The 22,108-nt window shown below is 44.1% G+C and overlaps 1 long non-coding RNA gene across 4 annotated transcripts in view; it reads right to left on the bottom strand.

Annotated features, from left to right (window-relative positions):
• Positions 1 to 22,108, bottom strand: part of LOC308578965 — a 35,551-nt gene that overhangs the window by 8,649 nt on the left and 4,794 nt on the right. For all 4 annotated transcript variants that reach the window (XR_014004232.1, XR_014004233.1, XR_014004234.1 and 1 more), the window contains exon 2: positions 3,051 to 3,197. This is a non-coding gene — a long non-coding RNA (uncharacterized lncRNA). The remainder of the gene's footprint in view (positions 1 to 3,050; positions 3,198 to 22,108) is intronic.

The following is a 22,108-nucleotide window of genomic DNA, read 5'->3' as shown; positions in this document are numbered from 1 at the left end:
CTTTTAGTTGGCTTGTTCTTTTACTCATGTAAACCTTATAGGGCTGTTGCTACTCTATGTGTGTGTGTTGCACAATTTAAACAATATTAATATGTATTGGCTCATTTATCAGCTTTTCTGTTTTACTGAAGAAACTGTTGCCAACATGTGGTAAAATCTTCTATTGACTATATCACCCTAAACTTGGACCTCTCCCTTGGTTGGTCTCCTTTCCCACTTGGACACATGAAATCCTTCTTGTTTGGTTTTGCAAATACTGCAAAGGCATTAATGCCTATGGGGAACATGCAGGTTTCATTAGGACAACAAATGGGGAAGCTTCTTCCCCAAATACATGCCACCCAAAATGTAACAGACTTCACAAAAGCAGCTGGTTTCCAAATAGGAGATGCACTAGAGTTTAAATCTAAGTCAAAGTGGCACCAGGTGATCTAGATGCCCTGCTTAACCCCACATGTGTGACAAAACCCAAATATAAGAAAAGACTCACATCTACTACTCCAGACTTCAGCCTTATCCCTTCAGGAAGAGGAATCTGATCTCAAGGTTATGGGACTTCAGGAAATGAAGCCCTGACAGAAGTGGTGGTGAAGGGTAACAGCATCAGAATCAGCAGCCACAAAATGCATCATCCAACCTCTTCTTTAGTTTCATTCCCTGTGTCAGTAGTCAATTCAATTTGGGACCTCCTAAACAGTGGTGCCCTCCCCTGCTGCTACCTGGACCTTCATGATCTGAGGCTCTAAGCTAGGATTGCCTGATCAGGAGCATCCCAGACTCTGAGATTTCAGGATCTAAACCAGAATCAAGGATGTCATGGGAGACGGTCTTGGTGATGTCCCACTACTGAGCCATGGAGATGGAGGTTAATTGGCGGAGGGGATGAGGATCAGAGGAAGGCAGATCCCCAGAGAGCCATAATTTGCAGCTGGCTCCTATTAGGCTAAAGCTTGCATGCTGCACACATGTCTTCTTAAAAATAAAAATAAAAAAATTAAGCCACTCTCACCCACCTGCAGATTCAGGCAAACCTGGAGGGGGCCAGGTAAACCTGGATACTTCAGGTCAGCTATGGAGAGCTCCAGACCTCCAGAGCTAACCCTGCTCTAAGCCATAGCTTACTTAGCTTGCTTGTCTGGCTGTCAGCAGCTAGAAGGCTGCCGGCCTAGATAAACAGCACACAGTGGTGGTAATTACAAGAATGGAACAAAGTTCAAACTAAAGAATGCAATATTAAGATATAATAAAACAGGCAGGAGAAGTTATTATGTAAAGAACCAGAAGAGGAAGTTGAGGGAAATCGATGGTATATCATGCCCATAAAAATGGCAAAAATGTATAGAACAGGCTTCAATAAATGTTGGAAGTGTAAAGAGAAGGAAGGCATGTTTTATCACATGTGGTGGAATTGTAACATAATCTTTTTTAAAAATTGGGGGACTTCCGGTCTGCTGTGGATCGGAAATGGTGGAGCAGCTCATGTCGTCTGATTAAAGGGAGACCGTTCTGAGGCTGTTTGGGCATTAGGGGAGAGTGCCAGGGCTAGGCACCCCCCTAGAGAACCCCATGGATGAAGTGGAGCATTGAGAGGACCAGTGGAGCGATTATACTCCCGCAACCTCCTGTGAACCCGCTGCTGCCACGAGGTGAGTGGAGCGGGGGAGGAAAAGCAGTTGAGATTGCTCACGGCTTCACCACAACCCTACAGTCAAAGCCACAAGTTGTCACCGAAAGCAGCAGATTTTCCAGCAAGGTCTTTGGATCTAAATCTTATTTAAGGAGAAAATTGGAAGCTTTTAAAATAAAAAGTTGATTTGGCGAAAACGGAAACAAAACAGGAAGTCAACTTCCGTTTTCTGGCTCACAGGCAATTGCAACGGAAACAATTTGTGAGTGAGAGAAAAAGACTTTTTGCAGCCTTTAGAGGGACTTTATTATATCATTTTATTGGGTACAGAGATTTCCCTTCTGATTGAACTTGACTGGTGAGTTTCAACTTGATCTATTGCTCCTTGTTATTGGAATTTGGAACTTAAACTAGAAGTCGACTGAACAGCTCTGGTATTATTATTATTATTATTATTATTTATTATATGTGTCTGCTTATTTGGAGGTCCCTGGAACTTCACAATCGAACCCGAAGCTTGGCAGGGGAACACTCAGCTAATCCTGGAGATTTACTCCTGGAAAGGCTGAGTGCCTGAACAGCTGGAGGTGAAAAGTTGAAGAGCAACATACTTCATAAAGTGATTGTAGAAGACCAGGGCACGGAACAATTTGGTATACAATTGCCAATTTTGGAATTATAAAATAACTATCTTGATTGGATGTACAAACTACACATTTTAATACTTCCATATTAGACAGGGCTCCGTCATCACTTATCATCAAAGTAGTGACCCAATGTTGTGCTCCTCCCTCCAGAAGGTTAATGAGGAAGCTCACTCTCTCTCTGTCATCTTGAAATTCCTTCCCCCTAATCTTCATGAGGGATGCAGGTGGTGCTGTGGTGTAAACCACACAGCCTAGGGCTTGCCGATCAGGTCGGCAGTCGACGGTTTGAATCCCCATGATGGAGTGAGCTCCAATTGTTCAGTCGCTGCTCCTGCCAACCTAGCAGTTCAAAAGCACGTCAAAGTGCAAGTAGACAAATAAGTACTGCTCCAGCGGGAAGGTAAACAGCATTTCCATGCACTGCTCTGGTTTGCCAGAAGCAGCTTAGTCATGCTGGCCACATGACCCGGAAGCTGTCTGTGACAAACACCGGCTCCCTTGGCCTATAGAGCAAGATGAGAGTGCAACCCCAGAGTTGTCTGTGACTGGACCTAACGGTCAGGGGTACCTTTACCTTTAATCTTCATGAACCAAAGAAATCCCATCCTGAACGATAAATAGTCCAAATTTTCCCCAGAAAACTTGGGGGGAGGGCCAACTAGAGACTTAGACATTTGCAAGTCCTGTTCTTGAGCTAACTGCTTGTTCTGCTCCCCAAAAGCTCCTGCTAGATGATCGAGCTGTGATTTAAGTTTCAAATATTGTTACCATAGTACCTGATAGGGGTCAGCTTCAGTGCCCGTCACCCCTGCCCCCCTCAGCGCGCCTCCAGCTGCTCCTTGCTCTTCGGACATCCCAACTCTTTCCTGGCCATCTCATGTGAAGAGTGGAGATGCTTCAAGCTGGCAGGAGCTGGCAGGCAACTGGCATAGATAAACAGCACACAGTGGTGGTAATTACAATAAGATTTATTGTATACAGTCATTAGCCTCAGAGCCGCACACACTAGCAACTATCCATCGCAATTCAATTGAAGCATCTGAGCCATCATCACATCTCCGAGAGGAAACAGGAAAGTGTCCACCCCTCCTCCTTTTTGATTGATGCCTCTCTTTGACCTTTGTTCTTCTGCAAACTCTTAGACTTTCAGGGTCAGCTCCCACCCCTTCTTCTGCTGAAGATTCTCCCCTCCCCTGAGCGGTGACTAATGGCCACCCGCCAGAGGGTTGGCCTGCATCCAGCCCAATCTCACTGTATTGATAAGGTACATTCCCACCTCCTTCTGGAAAGGGGGACTCTAACCCACTGCTTTTGGCTGGCTGAGAGAAAGGCACGTCTCTATCTCCCCCTTCTGACTGACTGCCTTCCTCCCTGCTCGGACTGTTCCTCTGGACTGTGGGAAGCTATGTCCATGACACTGGCCCTGAGTAAGTCCCCTAATTATGTTGACCACCAGCACTGGGCCTGCTATGAAAACAGGCCTTGCTCAGTTGTCCTTTTGCAAATGCCAGTGTCATCTTGAAATAATGTCTCATTGGAGCAGTTATGGTTCTTTCCAGAAAGAAGAGAGGAGAAAGAATATAATTAGGCTTGGTTGGCAGCACAAAAATGCACAAATAAATATGTATCATGCGACCAAGTCACCAGGAGGGGCACATTCTCCTGTAATTATGCAAATAAATCCACAGGGTGCTCTCTGGGATCAACCGCCTTGTACATTTGTATTAATCAGAGGCAATGTAACTGACAAGGGAATCTATTGCACTGCTTTCCTGGCAAGAGGCACATCTAATGGCAGAGGAGTCTGCACCACAGTCTGCTGCAGAAGGCAGAGGGCTGCCTGCCTTATCTCAACAAGTCCTTTAGGTATCTGGGGGAGGCCACCAAACCCGCTACAGCTCTGAATAAATAACACTTTCTCCACTTCAAAGTTCACCAGTTCAACCCTCCACAATGCACACATACAAATGTTGATTGTCCCCTGGAATTTGCACTGTTTTTCATATCCTCCTCTGTATAGGATGCTGGGGCATCTGTTTAATGTAAAGATGTTTGCATATCCTCAGATGAACTTTTCTGACACTTCAGCAAGAACAGCTGGATTTGGGGGCAAATAACACAGCCCTGGATTTTGTATTCAAGGCCCCGAGCTGCCTGATTTGTCCCCAGGTTGAAGCCTCTACTTTATCAAGCAGCAGATGAAAAAAGGCAGTTGGTTTCTGGTGTTTCTCTGATATATTTCCCCTTCTTTCTTTTTTTTTTTTAAGAACAAAACAAAAAAGATTTTCTAACCATTTAAGAAAGATGAGAAATGTTTTGTTTGGAATGGGGCAAGATCTGTTTTTACCATAAGAACAGTGGTATTCAAACTGACCCATAATCTGTCTTGCCCAGTGAACAGATTGGGTGCCAGGATCATATCAGTGACTATAACAGTCAGTTCTGATAATTTCACGTCACACTGGAGTGTGACCAAGACACATTGATTGAGGAACCAGCTTGTGGGGAAAAGAAGACAATCCTCCAGGGTGCTAATGCCTCCCCTAAGCCCTCTACCCTCCACCCATCTCCTGCCCAATGAGGCCCTAGTTGCCATAGTGGGTGAATAAGACTAACTTCACATCAGGTCTTTCCATTTCTTTGCCAGAAAAAGCAGCTTGTGAGGGCTTGTGGGGGGCAGGGAGCAGCTCTGATGGTGAGTAGGCTGCAGGCAGAATTTGAAACTTAATAGTTGAGAATGGGGTTTGGGAAGAGTACGAGAGCTCTCCAAACCTTCTCTTTACTGAATCTGGTAGCTCAGACATCTCCAGCATAGGTGCCCTTGATGTGTTATTGGACTCCAACTCCTATCAGTCTCAGCCAGCATAACAAATAGTCAGTAATGATGGGAGCTGCAGCCCACCAAGAACACAGGTTTGGGGAACACGGTGATTAGCTTTTGGCTGTGTTGGAGGATTCAGGACAAACGAAAGGAAGTGCTTCTTAATACCATGCATAGTATGAGGCAATGGTGGCCACCAACCTGGGTAGCTTTAAAAAAGGATTAGACAAATTCATGGAGGTAAAGGCTATCAGTGGTTGCCAGTCCATTTGCTTTGCCTCCACAGTTGGAGGTAATAATGTTTCTGATTACCAGTTGCTGGAAACCACAGTAGGGGAATGTTGTTGCACTTGGGTCCTGCTTCCAGGCTTCTCAAAGGCATCTGGTTTGCCACTGTGATAAAAGGATGCTGCCACTGGCTTGATCCAGCAAGACTTCTCTTTGGTTCATATGTTGTAATATACTAGGGAGTTTAAGTTGATTATCACACAGCGTGCCATTCACCCAGCCCTTGAGGCTTTCCAGGTACTAGGGACATCTTAACGTTCCTGTCTTCTCATTTCATGTGAAGGAGAGTCATAGGAAGGTGCCTTAACACTATGTCATGCTATCTGTCCAATCACCACAGATTCTCTACTCCAATTGTCAGCAGCTCTTCAATGGTTTCAGAGAGCTTTCCCCATCACCCTGCTACCTGTTCTTTTTTAAAAACAAAAAACCCTGGAAATGCCATGGATTGAATCTGGGTCTTCTTCACTGACACTGGCGTACCCCCCAGCCCCTGCACACACATTTAACCATATGAAAGCCCATAATAAAAAAGTGGGATGAGGGTGGTGCTGTGGGTTATACCACAGAGCCTAGGGCTTGCCAGTCAGAAGGTCAGCAGTTCGAATCCCCGTGATGGGGTGAGCTCCCGTCGCTTGGTCCCTGCTCCTGCCAACCTAGCAGTCTGAAAGCACGAAGTGCAAGTAAGTAAATAGGTACCGCTCCAGCGGGAAGGTAAACGGCATTTCCGTGTGCTGCCCTGGTTTGCCACATGACTTGGAAGCTGTATGCCGGCTCCCTCGGCCAATAAAGCAAGATGAGCGTGCAACCCCAGAGTCGTCCGCAACTGGACCTAATGGTCAGGGGTCCCTTTACCTTTACCTTTAAGCCCATAATGTGGAGCCTCATTCCCACTTGCCTGCTCAGCACCCTTGTCAAAATCTATGTTTTCTTATGCCATGCATCCCTCCAGATGTTTGTGACAAGGGTACCATAGGTATCCTGTGCCAGACATGGGGAACCATTGCAGATTAGCATGGGGAACCATTAGCAGTGGGGAGAAAAATGGGAAGATGGGAGTGTGGATTTAAAAAGACTCATTTATCAGCTGACTGATAAATATGTGCGTACATTAGAATCACAGAACTGTAGAGTCAGAGTAGGCACCAATGGTCATCTAGTCTAGGCCCCAGCAAATGCAGGAAACCCACTGCTACAGCATCGGGGAAGGGCTGTAGCTCAGTGGTAAAACACCTGCTTTGCATGCAGAAGGCCACAGGTTTAATCCCCAACACCTCCAGGCAGAGTTGGGAGAGACTCCCTGTCTGAACACCTAGAGAACTACTGCCAGTCACTATCCTGAATGTGTACTCTTACTGGCAGACAATGAAGAACAGGGGTGGGGAACCTCAACCCCAGGGGGCAAATGTGGTTCTTGTAGCCTCTCTGTCTGTCCTTTGAGGCTCTTCACATGCTACAGGTCCTCACTAGCCACTCTTCTCCCCAGCCCATGGTCCTTGGTGCTCCTGCTTTGCATCCACCTTGAGTGCTTTCTCCTGGCTGAAATGAGTCATTTAACTCTGATAATGCCTCTATTTCACCTGGGTGGAGGATGGAAAGGGGTGGGAGAATGTGTGTAGAAACTAATGCAAAGGTAACACTGACATTTGTTGTCCCCCCCCCCCACTTTCATCTCTGGCCCCACTGGTATGTGGCCTCGCAAAAGTTGCCCCAAAGGAAATGCGGCCCTTGGGATGAAAAATGTCCCATCCTCATCTACTCTAGAGGGAAATAGGGAAGACAGGGTATTGATCAGAGCTTCACTTTTAATGAAGTATCAGCAAATGCTTATCCAAATTCCATTCCAGCCAAAAAGGACCTTAACTGACTGCCAATGCAATTAAACAGAGAAGGGGGGAATAAAAGAATCAAAACTGCCTGTGGTCAGATTTCTAAATGGCTATGGTGTCCTGGATCCCACAACAGAGACTCTTACTTGAGATTAAGGCATATATCTTTATTGAGATAGAGTAGAATTACAAGCTCAGCAACAGGTAGCAAGTCTCAGCAGCCATTATGCTCAGGTTAGTGACTAGAAAGGCAAGACTAGGCAGGCCAGAAGCAGCACTTCCAGCTGATGGAATGCAAGATCAGGGCGAAGAATTCAGAGGTGTATGGAAGCAGTGGCATCCCAATGAGTTAACATGCCCACCTGCCAAGCATTTTGAGACTGTTAAGCATGCAAGTGCTCACTACATCACAGGGGAATGTGACAATTCCCAGTGATAGGAACATCACTGAGTCCTAGACAACCAGTCTGTGACCCACCCCCTTCTGACTCTCATTCACCCACTACTAGCAATTGGTTTAATTTTGTTTGATTGTTTGATTGTTATATTTGTGTCCCACCTTTCCTCCAAGGAGTTAAAGGTGGCACACATAGTTCTCCTCTTCATTTTATCCTTACAACAAACCTGTGAGGTCACCCAGTGAGCTCCATGGTCAACTAAGGATTTGAACCCTGGTCCCCCAGGTCCTAGTCTACCACTCTAACCACTACATCATACTGGTTGATTCCCTCCCCAGATTGTATTCCCATGAATCTCTAGCTGGGGTGGGGTGGGGGTGGATTCCCCAACCAGAGTAGGCACATCCTGGGAGAGGGAAGTAACTGCCTCCTCCAGCCTCTGTTCCCTAGTCTCAACCCCCTCCAACACATGTCAGCCTTCTGTTCTCCATCCTTGTCCATCTCACCTTGCCAACGCTTGAGCCTGGCAATACCTCAGGGCTCTTGAAACTGGGCACAAAAATTCACTGAGAGACAAAAGAACATAGGCTGGGTCTTTAAAAACAAAACCAAACCTCAGCCTTTAGGTGATGTGGGTTGATGGCTTGGATTTCCCATGCATTTTGTTTGGCTGATTAATAGCCCCAGAAAGTGGCTTTCAAGGTCAGGTAAAGTAGGGAGGGAGGACATCAAAACCTTCTGCAAACACCTACAGTAAATGGCTGCTACAAAGAGAGAGATAGAAAACTTCCTGGTAATATAAACCTGTAGGATGGAGTCCTGCCTTCTGGATGAGTGGTGAAACCCTCCCAGGCTTCCCAGTATCCAAAACAGTTTGCCTCTGAATGCCAGCTGCTGTGAAACACAAATGAGGAAATTGCTGATGCAGCCAGGTCCTGCTTGAGGCATCTGATTGGACACTGAGAGAACAGGATGCTGGACTAGAGGGGCCTTTTGCCTGATCCATTAGAGCTCTTCTTATGAACTTAAGGAGATGATCTGCCCGTTATCCATGCCACAATAATGCCCACACTGCATTACTGCAATGCTCAGGTCCCCAATGAAAAGGGACGTTGCAAGAATCAGGTGGTATCCACAGGTGATAGTTGACACCAAGCAAATTAGCCAAAATGTCTAGTTCTAAAGGTCATCTATGCTGGAAGTGCAAAGAAACAACCAGCACATTTTATCATTCATGGTGGTCTTGTAGAATAATAAAAGAATTTTGGGAGATGCTGTATAATGAACTTAAGAAAATGTTTAGAAGAAGGTTTTCCCCAAACCCAGAAGCTTTCCTTCTGGGAATAATAACAACAGAAATCCCACGAAATCAAATTACTCTATGGATGTATGCGACCACAGCTACCAGAATTCTGGTAGCTCAAAAGTGGAGAACAGATGAAGTACTGCCACATGAAGAACGGCACCTTAAATTATTAGAATATATAGAACTTGCCAGCATAACAAATAGATTCAGAAACAAAGACAACAAAAAATTAAAAGAGGGTTGGACATTTTATATAGATTATATGAAAAAAACATTATAACAAAAAAATAAGCATGACAGGCTGCCAAAAAATACTCAGCAGTAGAGGTTATATAAGGTAATGAAAAGAACTTAGTAGAGTAAGAAAATGCAGTTGAAAAGATAGCAGTTAGTAAACCAAGGAAAGAGTGGAAGGGGAGTCAAAAGTAAGGTTTATAAGAGTCAAACAAATAGGAGGAGTAAGTTATGTTACTACTAATATTCATTTATATATGTCTTATATTTATGTTATTTTTTCTTAAAGGTAAAGGTACCCCTGACCATTAGGTTCAGTCGCGGATGACTCTGGGGTTGTGGCGCTCATCTCGCTCTATAGGCCAAGGGAGCTGACATTTGTCCACAGACAGTTTATCCAGGTCATGTGGCCAGCATGACTAAGCCGCTTCTGGAGAACCAGAGCGGTGCACGGAAACGTTTACCATCCCGCTGGAGCGGTACCTATTTATCTACTTGCACTTTGATGTGCTTTCGAACTGCTAGGTTGGCAGGAGCAGGGACCGAACAACGGGAGCTCACCCCGTTGTGGGGATTCAAACCGCCAACCTTCTGATCGGCAAGCCCTAGGCTCAGTGGTTTAGACCACAGCACCTCCTGTGTCCCTTATTTTTTCTTATTATCCTGTATATAATACAGTATGCTTTGATGATATGACAAAACAGAAAAGCAAATTAAAAAATATATCCAAGAGAGAGAGAGAGAGAGAGAGAATAGGATGTTGGAGTAGATGGGATGCTGGTCTGATCCATAAGTGCCTATCTTATGATTTTATAGAATGAATCACTCTACCCCTGCTTCTCTATGGTTGAAGATCTATTTGCTTAGCATTTGTCGCCAAATGCTTCCCCTACCCCACAAGCACACACACAGCTGCATTCAGAGTCAAATGAAAGTGCCTGAGTATTGTTGCCATGACTTGGTCCTTTAGATGTTTTCATTGCTTGCCGCCACAAGATGGCATTGTGGATTTAAGGGAAAATAGCAGAAGCATGCAAGCAAGGAGGGAAGCAGACAAGGAAAAGCATAAGGAAGGGAAAGGAAAGGTAGAGGTGGTGGAGTTCTTCCCCTTGCATTAATGGCATACAAGAGTTGGTTGCTTCAAACAACCTATCATACTTCAGTCATCATACATCCTTTTTGAGAACTGGTGGGTGGGAGGGGTGAAAATAGTTGTGTGAATGTCCCAATGCATGTTCCAGCTGTTTATTATGGTCCTGTCAGTGGCAGCAGCAATGCTCCTGGCTGCCAATTTCCTGTAACCTACAAAGCTGCAGAATAAATACAAAACTTGCCTCCACCAAGACCTGGCTTCAGTTGTCATTCCATGACATCATTATGAAGCCAAATCAGAGTGAAGGCAATTCTTGACCCCACATTCTGGAGCCTTGTGGGTTGCAAAAGAAGAAAAGAAGTCCAGCAACAACTAGCAAGTTTGCTCTGCACTTTGCTTTTGTTAGAGCTCCCCCTAAAACAACTGACCCCAGCCAATAAAACTTGATCACTGTGTTCACAGGCTGTCAGTAGAGCCTGTCAGTCATGAGAAACTGGGATTCCTGGAGAATGCATGCTCCAAGCCACATTCTCCAGCAGAACCAGCCCCTTTCAAACCTAGAGCCTCACAATCCCTGAAGCCTGCTTGATGCACAGGCATTACCATGAGTGCCAAATTGTGGGTTCCCAGAGCCATGCATGCCATGCAACATGTATTGCCAGGCACTGAAACTGGAGCCACTTGGAGCACTTTAGATATGTGGCTCCTGCTATGTGGGTTTGAAATGTTTCAGCACCATTTCCACTATGCAGAGACAGGGGACCTTTTAGGATGGTCTGCCCTTGGAGGTTGATGAATCCGAGTGGTTTCCAAACAGCTCTGGGGTTTAATCCAGCCGATATAGCTGGTCAAAGCCCTGGACGATCTGTGGAACATCCAGTGGTTCAGGCTGCAGACACAATTACCCCTGAACACCCTTACCCATTTCATAGAGCCCGTATATTCCCAAGCCTAGGGTAAAGAAGCAATCTAGGAGAAAGCTCGAATGCATGTCAGGAAAACTCCAGATGAATACAACCGAACCCTGGTAGTGTGTATTTTCAAGCTTACTCAGTGGCAGTGAAGACAGCAAAGAAGGCATACTTTGCTACCACCTCACTATGCCACCCAGCAGAGCTTTTCCAGGTAGTGAGGGGCCTTTTGCAGAGTGGCCCCCCCAAAAGTAGTGGAACCAGTGGTCGCTCACTGTGATTTGTTTGCCAAGCATTTTGAGGATGAAATCACTTGCATTCATTAAGACATTGATTCTGCTGTTATAGCAGATCATTCTCATGGGGTGCCCAGAGCACTGTCTAATCCTGTTTTATTGGATGAGTTTCAGTTGATGCAGCTCAAGGATGTGGACAAGGCACTTGGATTGATTTGGGTTACTACCTGTAATCTGGACCCTTGCCCCTCTTGGCTGATAAAATCCAGCAGAGAGGAGACAGCTGTCTGGGCCAGAGACATGGCCAATGCATCTTTACAAGAGGGGGTTGGTCTCTGCCTGTTCAAAGGAGGCAGTGACAAAACCATTCTATAGATTCTGAGAACTTAGGCAACTACAGGTCAGTTGCCAACACACACACACACACACACACACACAAATACATGATTTTTAATTGAGATTTTCCCATAATACAGTAAAATTGCAGCTACAAAACAAAGGTGAAAAACGGAAGAATATAATAAAGGGACAATAGAAAAAGAGAGGAAAGAAATAGAAAGATAAAATAAAGAAAGGAAAGGAAAGGAAAGATTAGCAAAAAATACCAAAGAGGAACTTCAAATTTTCCATCTTTACAGAAAAGAAGAAAATATGATTAGTTAAAACTTTCGGTCCATGGGAACATCCAACTTCACTTTCTGTTAAACAATATTTCTTTTAAGTTAAAGTGTCTCAGAATCATTCATTTCCTTTTCCTACATAAAGTCCAAGGTAGGTTCCCTAATTGTTATTTATTAACCATTCCCCCCCTTTTAATTTTACCTCTATTAATTCCCAACACCATTATGCAATATATAATAATACTAAATTCTTCCATCCATGTCCATATTAAAGTCTCCCTAGTATTCCATTTTTTTCTCATTATATAGCTGCTCATTCATGTCCAGTTTCATATATTCAGTTCCATGACCTGCTGTATTCCATTTCCTGTTGTGCTTACAATGGTATCCTGATCTGCTCTACGACATTCCATTTTCATTTTTTCCCCAGTCTTTCTCCAGAGGTAATACCATAACTTTAATAGCAACATTCTCTGAATTTGCTCCAGATAAAGAAAACGATACTAGTATTCCTATCATCCATTTTAATCTTTCTTGTCCAAGCTTTCCACCTTGCTCTAGCTACTTTTAACAATTTTTTTCAGCAACAGAAGGTGGTACTCAGATTTTTCCCAGCAGATGAAGGAGGGGTCTCTTCCTTGTCCCAAATATGTTTTAAAGGTTTTTTTTTTTAAAAAAAAAAAGGAAAAAAGAGGGTGTAATTCTTATTACCTGTTTTCAGGTGACTGCATGGCGTTTAAGTACCATATCATTCTCCTTGGCTTGCCAGTTTGTTATAATTCCTGTCCAAACCGCAAAGCATAGACAGCAGAAATATGGCTTTGATCCAAGCATCTTGAGGTATCTCCAGAGTGATTAATAGATCCAGACTATCTGTCTGGCTATTATCAGTCACCATGTAATTATCTTCAGTCAGCTGAAGCTACCAGTATGATCTCTGAACTGCCATGCATCTCTCCCGGAAGTTCCCACCAACTTCCCTTTTTTGAGCAAGGTTCTACATCCATTTCAACTGGGGTTTGGGCCTGGCTTTGGCACATAAACTGGTCCTAATCACTTTATGTGATGACCTCTGTTGGGAAAGAGACAGGGTAATGTGTCCCTGTTAATTCTCCTTGCCTCCTCAGTGGTTTTCAGTACCATTGACCACTGTATTCTCTTGGAGAGGCTATCCAAGTTGGGGATGGGCGGCACTGCTTTGCAGTGGTTCAGGTCCTACTCGGATGGTCATCTTCAGTGGCTGATGGTTGAGGAGGGTTGTTGTTGTGTGTGTGTTTTCCACCATGGGGCTTTCAATGTGGGGTCCCTCAGTGTTCAATTCTATCCCCTGTGTTGCTTAATATCTGTATGAAGCCATTGAGTAGAGACATCAAGAGTTTTGGAATATGCTGTCAGCAGTACGATGATGACACACAGTTCTCTTTCCCCTTAATATCTACAGGTGTGACAGTGGATGTGTTGGACTGGTGTCTTGCCTTGGTAATGGACTGGATGAGAGCCAATAAACTGTAGCTCAGTCCAGATAAGATAGAGGCATTGTTAGTGGGTGGTTCCCTAATCTGGCCCTGGGCGCAATTTTGTAAGTGGACACAAACAGGTGCCCCCACAGCAGGCTCCTTCATTGGAGCTCGGCTCTGTGCAAGAAGGAACTGTGTCTTGGTTGCAGCACTTGTGCTTACTACAGCTCTACCCCAGGTCAGGTGGCAGTTTCTCCGCCCCTCTCCTACCCCGAACTGTGGCATGCGCAGGGTGCCCCTGCCCCCCTTGGGGGCGTGACCCTGCCCCTGCCCCGGGGCAGCATGAGCATACGCTATGCCACTGACTGGATGCATGGGAGACTGCCAGTTCTTGCAGAAGTTATACTCCCTCTTAAGGAGCAGATACATAGTGTGGCTTATGGGTGCTCCCAAATTCTTTACTGTTGCTTTAGACCAGGTGGCCTCATTGGCATGGAGTGCTTTATGTCAGCTTCAGCTGGTATCCAAGCTGCACCCTATAATAATAATAATAATATTTTTTTATTTATACCCTGCCCTCCCCAGCCAAGGCCGGGCTCAGAGCGGCTTACAAGCAATAATAAAAACAAGATGAATGATTACAACTTAAAAACAAAAATAAAATACAACATTAAAATAATGGAACATTAAAATGTAGCCTCATCACAGGAGGAGAAGTAAAAGAAAAAAGAAAGAAAGAGAGGGAGGGAGGGAATCAAATTGGCTCCAAGCCAAAGGCCAGGCGGAACAACTCTGTCTTACAGGCCCTGCGGAAAGAAATCAGATCCTGCAGGGCCCTGGTCTCATGAGGCAGATAACTTAGGCTATCCCTGTCCTTATCTGGACAGGGATAGCCTAAGTTCTGTAGTCTATGCTCTGGTAACCTCTTGGGTGGATTACTGCTATGTGTTGTACATGCTAGTGCAAAATTCAATGGCCAGATTGCTCACTGGAACAAGATGGTTTGAGCATATAACACCAATCCTGTCACAACAATACTGGCAGCCGATTAATTTCTGGGTTCAATTCAAAGTGCTGGTGTTGACATATAAAGCCTTACATAGTTCAGGACCTCAATACCTTAAGGGCCGCCTCTGCCCATATGAAGCAACCCAGACCCTGTGCTTATCACCCAATGCCATCTTCTACGTCCCCCTACCCGAGAGTTTTGGAGGGGGACAACATGAGACGAGGTCTTTTCTGTGGTGGCTCCCTGTCTGTGGAATGCTCTCTCCAGAGAGGCTTACCTGGCACCATCATTACATGTCTTTAGGTGCCAGGCAAAACTATTCCGCTTTACCCAGGCCTTTGGCCATTAAATAATCTATGGCCTGGTAAATGTGGGAAGGCGAACTGTTATTATGATTACTGTACTTTATTATTATATTGTGTATTATGTCTTTATTATTATGCTTCATAAATTGTGTCCTTAATGTTGTATACTCCTCTGGGCTCTTTGGATAAAGGGTGGTATATAAATTTAAACAAACAAACAAACAAACAAACAAACGTGGCTGCAATACTTCTTAGGAGCAGTGAGATGTGGTGCTGTCACTCTCAGAGAGATTGCGGGCAGGGTTGGGTGGGGATGACTACCTTTTATGAGCAATTCCTAAGTGTACACAAAGTCAGTGGGAATGTGTAAACATATTCTTGACTGGGGCCAGTTATAGGGAGCATATGACTCCCTTGCTACAACAGCATCACTGGCCTGGTCTGTTTCCAGACACATTTCAAAGTGCTGGTTACAACCTACAAAACCCTAAGGTATAAGCTACAGTAGTGCCTTGGCACTCAAACTCCGTGGTTCCCGAACACCGAAAACCCAAAAGTAAGTGTTCCAGTTTTTGAACATGTTTTGGAAGCTGAACATTCAATGCAGTTGTCGGCTATTGTTTCCGGGGTGCCTGCACCAATCAGAAGCTGTGCCTTGGTTTTCGAACATTTCGGAAGCCAACGAACTTCCAGAACGGATTAAGCTTGGCACTTTTGTATTTGCTATTTATTTTGCGTTTTTGCTTTTGAGGCTTTTTCAGTTAATTTGTTTTTGTGACTGTGTGGAACCCAGTTCAGCTACTGATTGATTGATTGATTGATTGTGTGACTGTGGAAATGGATAAAAGCCCCCCATCCAAACAATGACTATCATCAGTGCTGGTAAGAAATAATAATAATAATAATTTTTATCATCTACAGTACTGTCTTATTTATTTTATTTTCAGGTAGGTAGCCCTGTTGGTCTGACACAGTCGAAATAAATTTAAAAAAAATAAAAATTGTCCAGCAGCACCTTAGAGACCAACTAAGTTTGCTCTGGGTATGAGCTTACATGTGCATGCACACTTCTTCAGGTACTTGAAGTGTACAGATACAGAAATGTATCTGAAGAAGTGTGCATGCACACGAAGGCTTAGGTACTACTGGACAATTATTTATTTAATAGTACAGTATATTGATTATTGCTTTCATTTTATGGATCAATGATCTTGTTAGATAGTAAAATTCATGTTTAATTGCTGTTTTAGGGGTTGTTTTTAAAAGTCTGGAATGGATTAATCTGTTTTGCATTACTTTCTATGGGAAGTGTGCCTTGGTTTTGGAATGCTTTGGTTTTGGAACAGAATTCCGGAACGGATTAAATTTGAGAACCAAGGTACTAAAGTATCTGAAAGACAGTATTCCCTCATATGAACCTGCCTGGGTTTTGAGATCTTCAGGTGAGGCTCTTCTCTTGGTCTTGCCACCCTCACATGCATACTGGGTGGGGATGCGGGAGAAGGCCTTCTCTGTGACTGCTGGCAGACTCCAGAACCCCCTCCTTGGAGAAGCCAGACTGGCTCCCTCCTTGTTGTCCTTCTACTGGCAGGTGACAAATTCTTTGTTCCAACAGGCTTTTAGGAACTGACAGCTTTTAATGAAAGAGCTGGATGCTGTTTTATGGTAATTATTTGTATGTTTTTAATAGATTTATATATGTAAAGGTAAAGGGACCCCTGACCATTAGGTCCGGTCGTGGCCGACTCTGGGGTTACGGTGCTCATCTCGCTTTATTGGCTGAGGGAGCCAGCGTACAGCTTCCAGGTCATGTGGCCAGCATGACTAAGCCGCTTCTGGCGAACCAGAGCAGCGCGCGGAAACGCCGTTTACCTTCCTGCCAGAGTGGTACCTATTTATCTACTTGCACTTTGACATGCTTTTGAACTACTAGGTTGGCAGAAGCTGGGGCTGAGCAACGGGAGCTCACCCCATCGCGGGAATTCGAACCGCCGACCTTCTGATAGGCAAGTCCTAGACTTTGTGGTTTAACCTACAGTGCCACCTGTGTCCCATATATGTATATAGGTTTAATTCTATCAATTGTTCAATTGTTTTGTAATGATTGTTTTTTCTACACTTTTAGCTGTTCTTATTTTTATCTGTAAGCTGCCTTGAGTCACTGGCAGAGGAAGGCAGGTGTGGGGGGGGGGCGGTGCGCACCAGGTGTCAGCTGTGAGGGCGGGTGACATCGCCGCACCACCCCCACCCCTGCTTGCTGCATGGGCAGCACTCCTGGACACTCGCCACGCAGGCGGTGGGCCACTAGGGATGATACTGCCACAGGCGGCTAGCGGCACCGCCGACGCTCGTCGTGCGGGCCGCTAGCGGCACTCCTCCCAACACTCGTCATGCAAGCGGCAGGTGGCTAGGGAAGCTCACCATGCGGGAGGCAAGCGGTGCCCCCCCCCATGCTCACCACATGGGAAGCGGGTGGCTAAGGACACTTGCTGTGCTGCCAGCTAGGCCCCCCCCCGGGCCGGCTAGCCCCACCCCTGCACCGCTCCGGGTGCCAGGGCAGGTAGCTCCACCCCTGCCTTGAGTTCCAGTAGGGAAAAAAGTGGTACATAAATAAACATAACTATAAAGAAACAGCAACAATAACAACATATTGGTTGTATCCAAGTAAGTCATATTCAGAGTAGACCCATTGAAAGCAATGGCTCAATTTAGTCATGTCCATTGATTTAAATAGGTCTACCCTGAATATGATATAGTTGGGTACAACCCTTATGTTTATGTGTCCTATTGACTTTGTCTATTGCTTTATTTCTTAAGATCAGTACTTTTTTCATGGGGTACTCAAGTATATGCAGTACTGGCATCCGTTTTTTTTGGGGGGGGGTGTTAAAAAGTATGACACTTACTGTAACAACTTCATGGTGAGTACCGGCATCTATTTTTCTAGAAAAAAGCACTGCTTATGATGATGTTGTTGTTGTTTAGTTGTGTCCGACTCTTCGTGACCCCATGGACCAGAGCACGCCATACCTGAAGCCAACTCTGAGTAAAGGTAGTCAGTTGGAGTCAGTTTTCTAATAGGTCATCAATGTAATTAGTAGAAATAACAACATGCTATTAACAACAACAATAATAATTGTCCTTAATAGGCATGTGAATGATAAACAGAAATAAAAACAGTTAAAAAAAATTACAGTTACAGGAGCAGGGTGGGTCTTGAAAACAATTTGGGGGTTGACACAGAGAAGTCTTTCTTCTGGGCCACCACTCCCTCCTTGAACATCTGAAGCTGGTGGAATCACCAAGAGGATCGCCCCTGGAAGGGTCTACAGCAGCCTTTCTCAAACTTGTGTCCCCATATGTTATTGAAGTCTCTTAGACATTTGTGGCCTAGGTTACACAGAGTTTAAAGCACTAGTATGAACATCTTGAATTGGGCCTGGATCTGAAGTGACAGCTAATGCAGCTGTTTCAGAACCAAGATTATAAGAGTTTTAAAGGCAACCCCAACCTGCATTTCGGACCAGTTCAGATTTCCCAGTCTTCTTCATGAGCAGTCTCACATAGAGTGCATTGCAGTAATCCAATTTGGAAGTTACTAGAGCATGGAGTACCACGGCCAAGTAATGTCTGTCCAAAAGAGGCTATGGCAATAGTACATAAAAACATATGTGAAACAGACTCATATTACACCATATGCAGGAAACCACTCACAATATAGCCAAGAAAAAACTACAACCCATTAAACAGAAAGAAAATACAAATTTTCTTGTGAAGCTGAATGTAGGAGGAATGCACTGTAGTAGAGTTGTTGAAAAGATCTCCGGATTATATCTCATTTCATTACTTCATCAAAGTAATATAGAGGGGTGTGATTTCTCGTGATTGACAATTGAAAACAACCCTCTGCCTTCTTATGTGTCCTTTCCAAAACACAAATTTTCTTTATCTACCTATCAAACACCCAATTAAATCAAAGAATAGGCTTAATCTGGCAATATAAATTAAATTGCCACTCTTAATTAATCACTTGATTCTGAATCATCTAAAGTAGCTTAACCAGAAGAATTTCCCCACATGGGGTTTATTGTTCCCCAAAAGGCTCACTCACCTCAGTGGGTTTGGATGACTCTCGGGTCCCTTCCTGCTCTAGAATTCTGTGATTCTATGAGACCATTGATCCTTCTAGCTCAGTACTGTCTACACTGACAGGCTAATATTCTGTCTGTTATAGCCATGTTGCCTAAACTTACTCTCACTTGGCTAGGAATCTAGGGTTGTCTCCAACTATATTTTACTCAGAGCAGATCCATTTAAATTAATGGACCTACCTTAGTCATGTTCATCGATTTCAGTGGGTCTAATCTGGGTAGGATTAGCATTGGATACAGCCTGCAAACTTGTAATGGTTTCCTAGTTAACCTTTGTCTTTGCTATGCTGTTGATATAATGGTTTTAAAGCAGTGACAGAAGATATCACTAATTATTTGTAGTGCTTTTTTTTAAAAAAAAAGTTATTCTGAACTATCCATTTTCTTCCAATTCAGAGGTATAAATTACAACTGTAACACAATTCTTGTTTCACTGTACAGTCATCCTTTGGTTGTTGAACGGAATCAGTTCCGGAAGTCCATTCGACTTCCAAAAATGTTCGGAAACCAAGGTACGGCTTCCGATTGGCTGCAGGGGCTTCCTGCACTCAATTGGAAGCCTTGGAAGCCACATCGGATGTTTGGGTTCCAAAGAACTGGAACCCAAACTGGAACACTCACTTCTGGTTTTGCGGCGTTTGGGAGCCAACATGTTCAACTCGCAAGGCATTTGGGGTCTAAGGTACGATTGGGCTGACATTTAGTTATACTCAGAGAAGACACATTGAAATTATTAACCCAAATTACTCATGTCCATTGATGTCAGTGCCTCTACTCTGAATAGGACTAATATTGGCTCCAACCCATCATGTTTTAACTAGACACTCAGAGTATACTCACTGAAACTAAGTTAGTCCATCATTTTCAATGGTTCTACTTTGAGTACGACTAGCATTGAGTGATACTCACTATTTTTCCATAATTCAGCTAAGTTTTACTCATAGTAGACCCTCTGAAATTAATGAGTGTACTCTGAGCAAAACTTAGTTGAATATGACACTTGGAAATAAATGGCCCTACGCATCGGAAGATGGCTGACAATAACATCTCTCCGACCCACACGAGGTAATTTGGAGGCTATGATGGGAGTAATTAGCCTCTCTAACCCCCCCCCCCGGATGGTGGGGGGGGACTGCCCTTGCCTGCTGTGCCCTATACCACCCCCCGAACTTGTGGGGATGGGGGCACTAGGCACAAAGCCCTCCTGTGGGATTCCGGCACTCCTGGACGCCGTCCCTGATTCGCACCACTAGCTGCAAGAACTTCAAAAGAAAACAATTTGGATGAATGAATGCACATATTTTAAGGAAGGAGGGGGAGTAAAGACTGCTATAGAAGAGATCTCTGATAAAACAAGACAAGAATAAAACATGAGAAGATATGCCAAGACACGGTATGGCAAATGACTGATGGGGGAGGGGAAAAAACTTTCCTTTCTTTTCTTATGTGATTAACAAGAAACCCCCCCCCCCTCACGAGTCACGAGTCAGAAATGTCGTTTTAAGGACTTAAGCTGTGGATTTAAGGCTGTGTGGAGATAAACTTTTGAACCAGAGCATGTTTTAAGAAGAGCGAGGAATGTATAAGAGCTTGGGAATGACGCAGTTAAAAATGCCGTCGCCATATTGGGAAGTTCTGACGGAGGTCTTGAGTCTGGGAGGAGAAAGAGAGAAATAGAGCTGTTTATATATTGTGGGTGAAACTCCTCAGAGGGACTTAAGAGCGACAGTTTTGCGAGATGGAAAGAGCGATGTTATCTATGAAGGCGATGATATATGGAAACCATCTCGATTTGAGGAATGGAAGAACGGAAAATTCACACAGGATTATTATTATTATTGGTGTTTATCGGCTTAAGGAGACTATCAGAAGAGATCATAAAGAAAAAAGAGAAAATATATAAACAAGATGTGATGTAGAAACAGCAAGATATGACTGGATAGAATTATGAACTCTGTTTGGACTGATTTGGACATTAATGCAGTAGCAAGAAGATGATCAGAATCCCCCTTCGGATCTTGAAATATGGGTCCCCCCAACAAAATTTAAAATTCGGCTTTGTAATTCGGAATTTATGTGATATGATTTAATTTGATTTGATTGGCCGGTTAATAAAAATGGATCTCCCAAACTGAAATAAATGTTAATAATCATTAGTCTATTTCTATGCCATGTTTCCTGAGCATGCCAAATGAACAACAATAAAGATAACAATTCAAAAACAAATCAGAAATCGGAAGTTCAACATGGAGGAGACCTGCCTAAACTCAACTGGAAGAGAATATTTAAGCACATATCATAGAATCATAGAATCAAAGAAATTGTAGAGCTGGAAAGGAACCGAAGGGTCTTTTAGTCCATGCAGGAATCTCATTTAAATCTCATGACAGATGGCCATCCAACCTCTGCTTAAAAACCTCCAAGGAAGGAGAGTCCACCACCTCATGAGGGAGACTGTTCCATAGTTGAGCAACTCTTACTGTCAGAAATTTCTTTCTGGTGTTTAGTCAGAATCTCCTTTCTTCTAACTTGAAGCCATGGGCTCGGGTCCTATCCTCCAGAACAGAAGAAAACAAGCATGCTCCATCTTCCATGTAACAACCCTTTAGATATTTGAAGATAGCTATCAGTCTCCGTTTCCTCTTATCCAGGCTAAACATACACAATGCCCTCAACCATTCCTCATAAGACTTAGTTTCCAGGCCCTTGGTCATTTTGCTTGACCTCCTCTACACACGTTCTAGCCTGTCAACATCCTTCTCTAATTGTGGCACTCAGAACTGGACACAGTATTCCAGGTGTGTTCCAGGTGTGTTCTGACCAAGGAAGAATAGAGCGGGACTATTACCGGTACTTCCCTTGATTAGTACACTATACTTCTGTTGATAAAGCCTAGAATAGCATTCTCTTTTTTTGCTGCCGCATCACACTGTTGACTCATGATAAACTTGTATTCTACTAAGACCTCAAGATCCTTTTCAGGTGTCCTCCATCTTATATTGGTGCAGCAGGTTTGTCCTGCCTAAGTTCAGTACCATACCTTTGTCCCTGCTGGCATTTATTTTGTTAGTTTTGCCCAGCTTTCCAATCTGTTACGGTGATTTTGAATTCTGATTCTGTCTTCTGTGGCATTAGCTACCTCTCCCAGTTTGGTGCCATCTGCAAATTTGACGAGC

This window comes from Podarcis bocagei (genome assembly GCF_964188305.1).
Source record: "Podarcis bocagei genome assembly, chromosome: Z".
Classification (NCBI taxonomy): Eukaryota; Metazoa; Chordata; class Lepidosauria; order Squamata; family Lacertidae; genus Podarcis; species Podarcis bocagei.
Note: the sequence above shows the minus strand (reverse complement) of the source record. Positions and strands in the feature narration are given on the sequence as shown.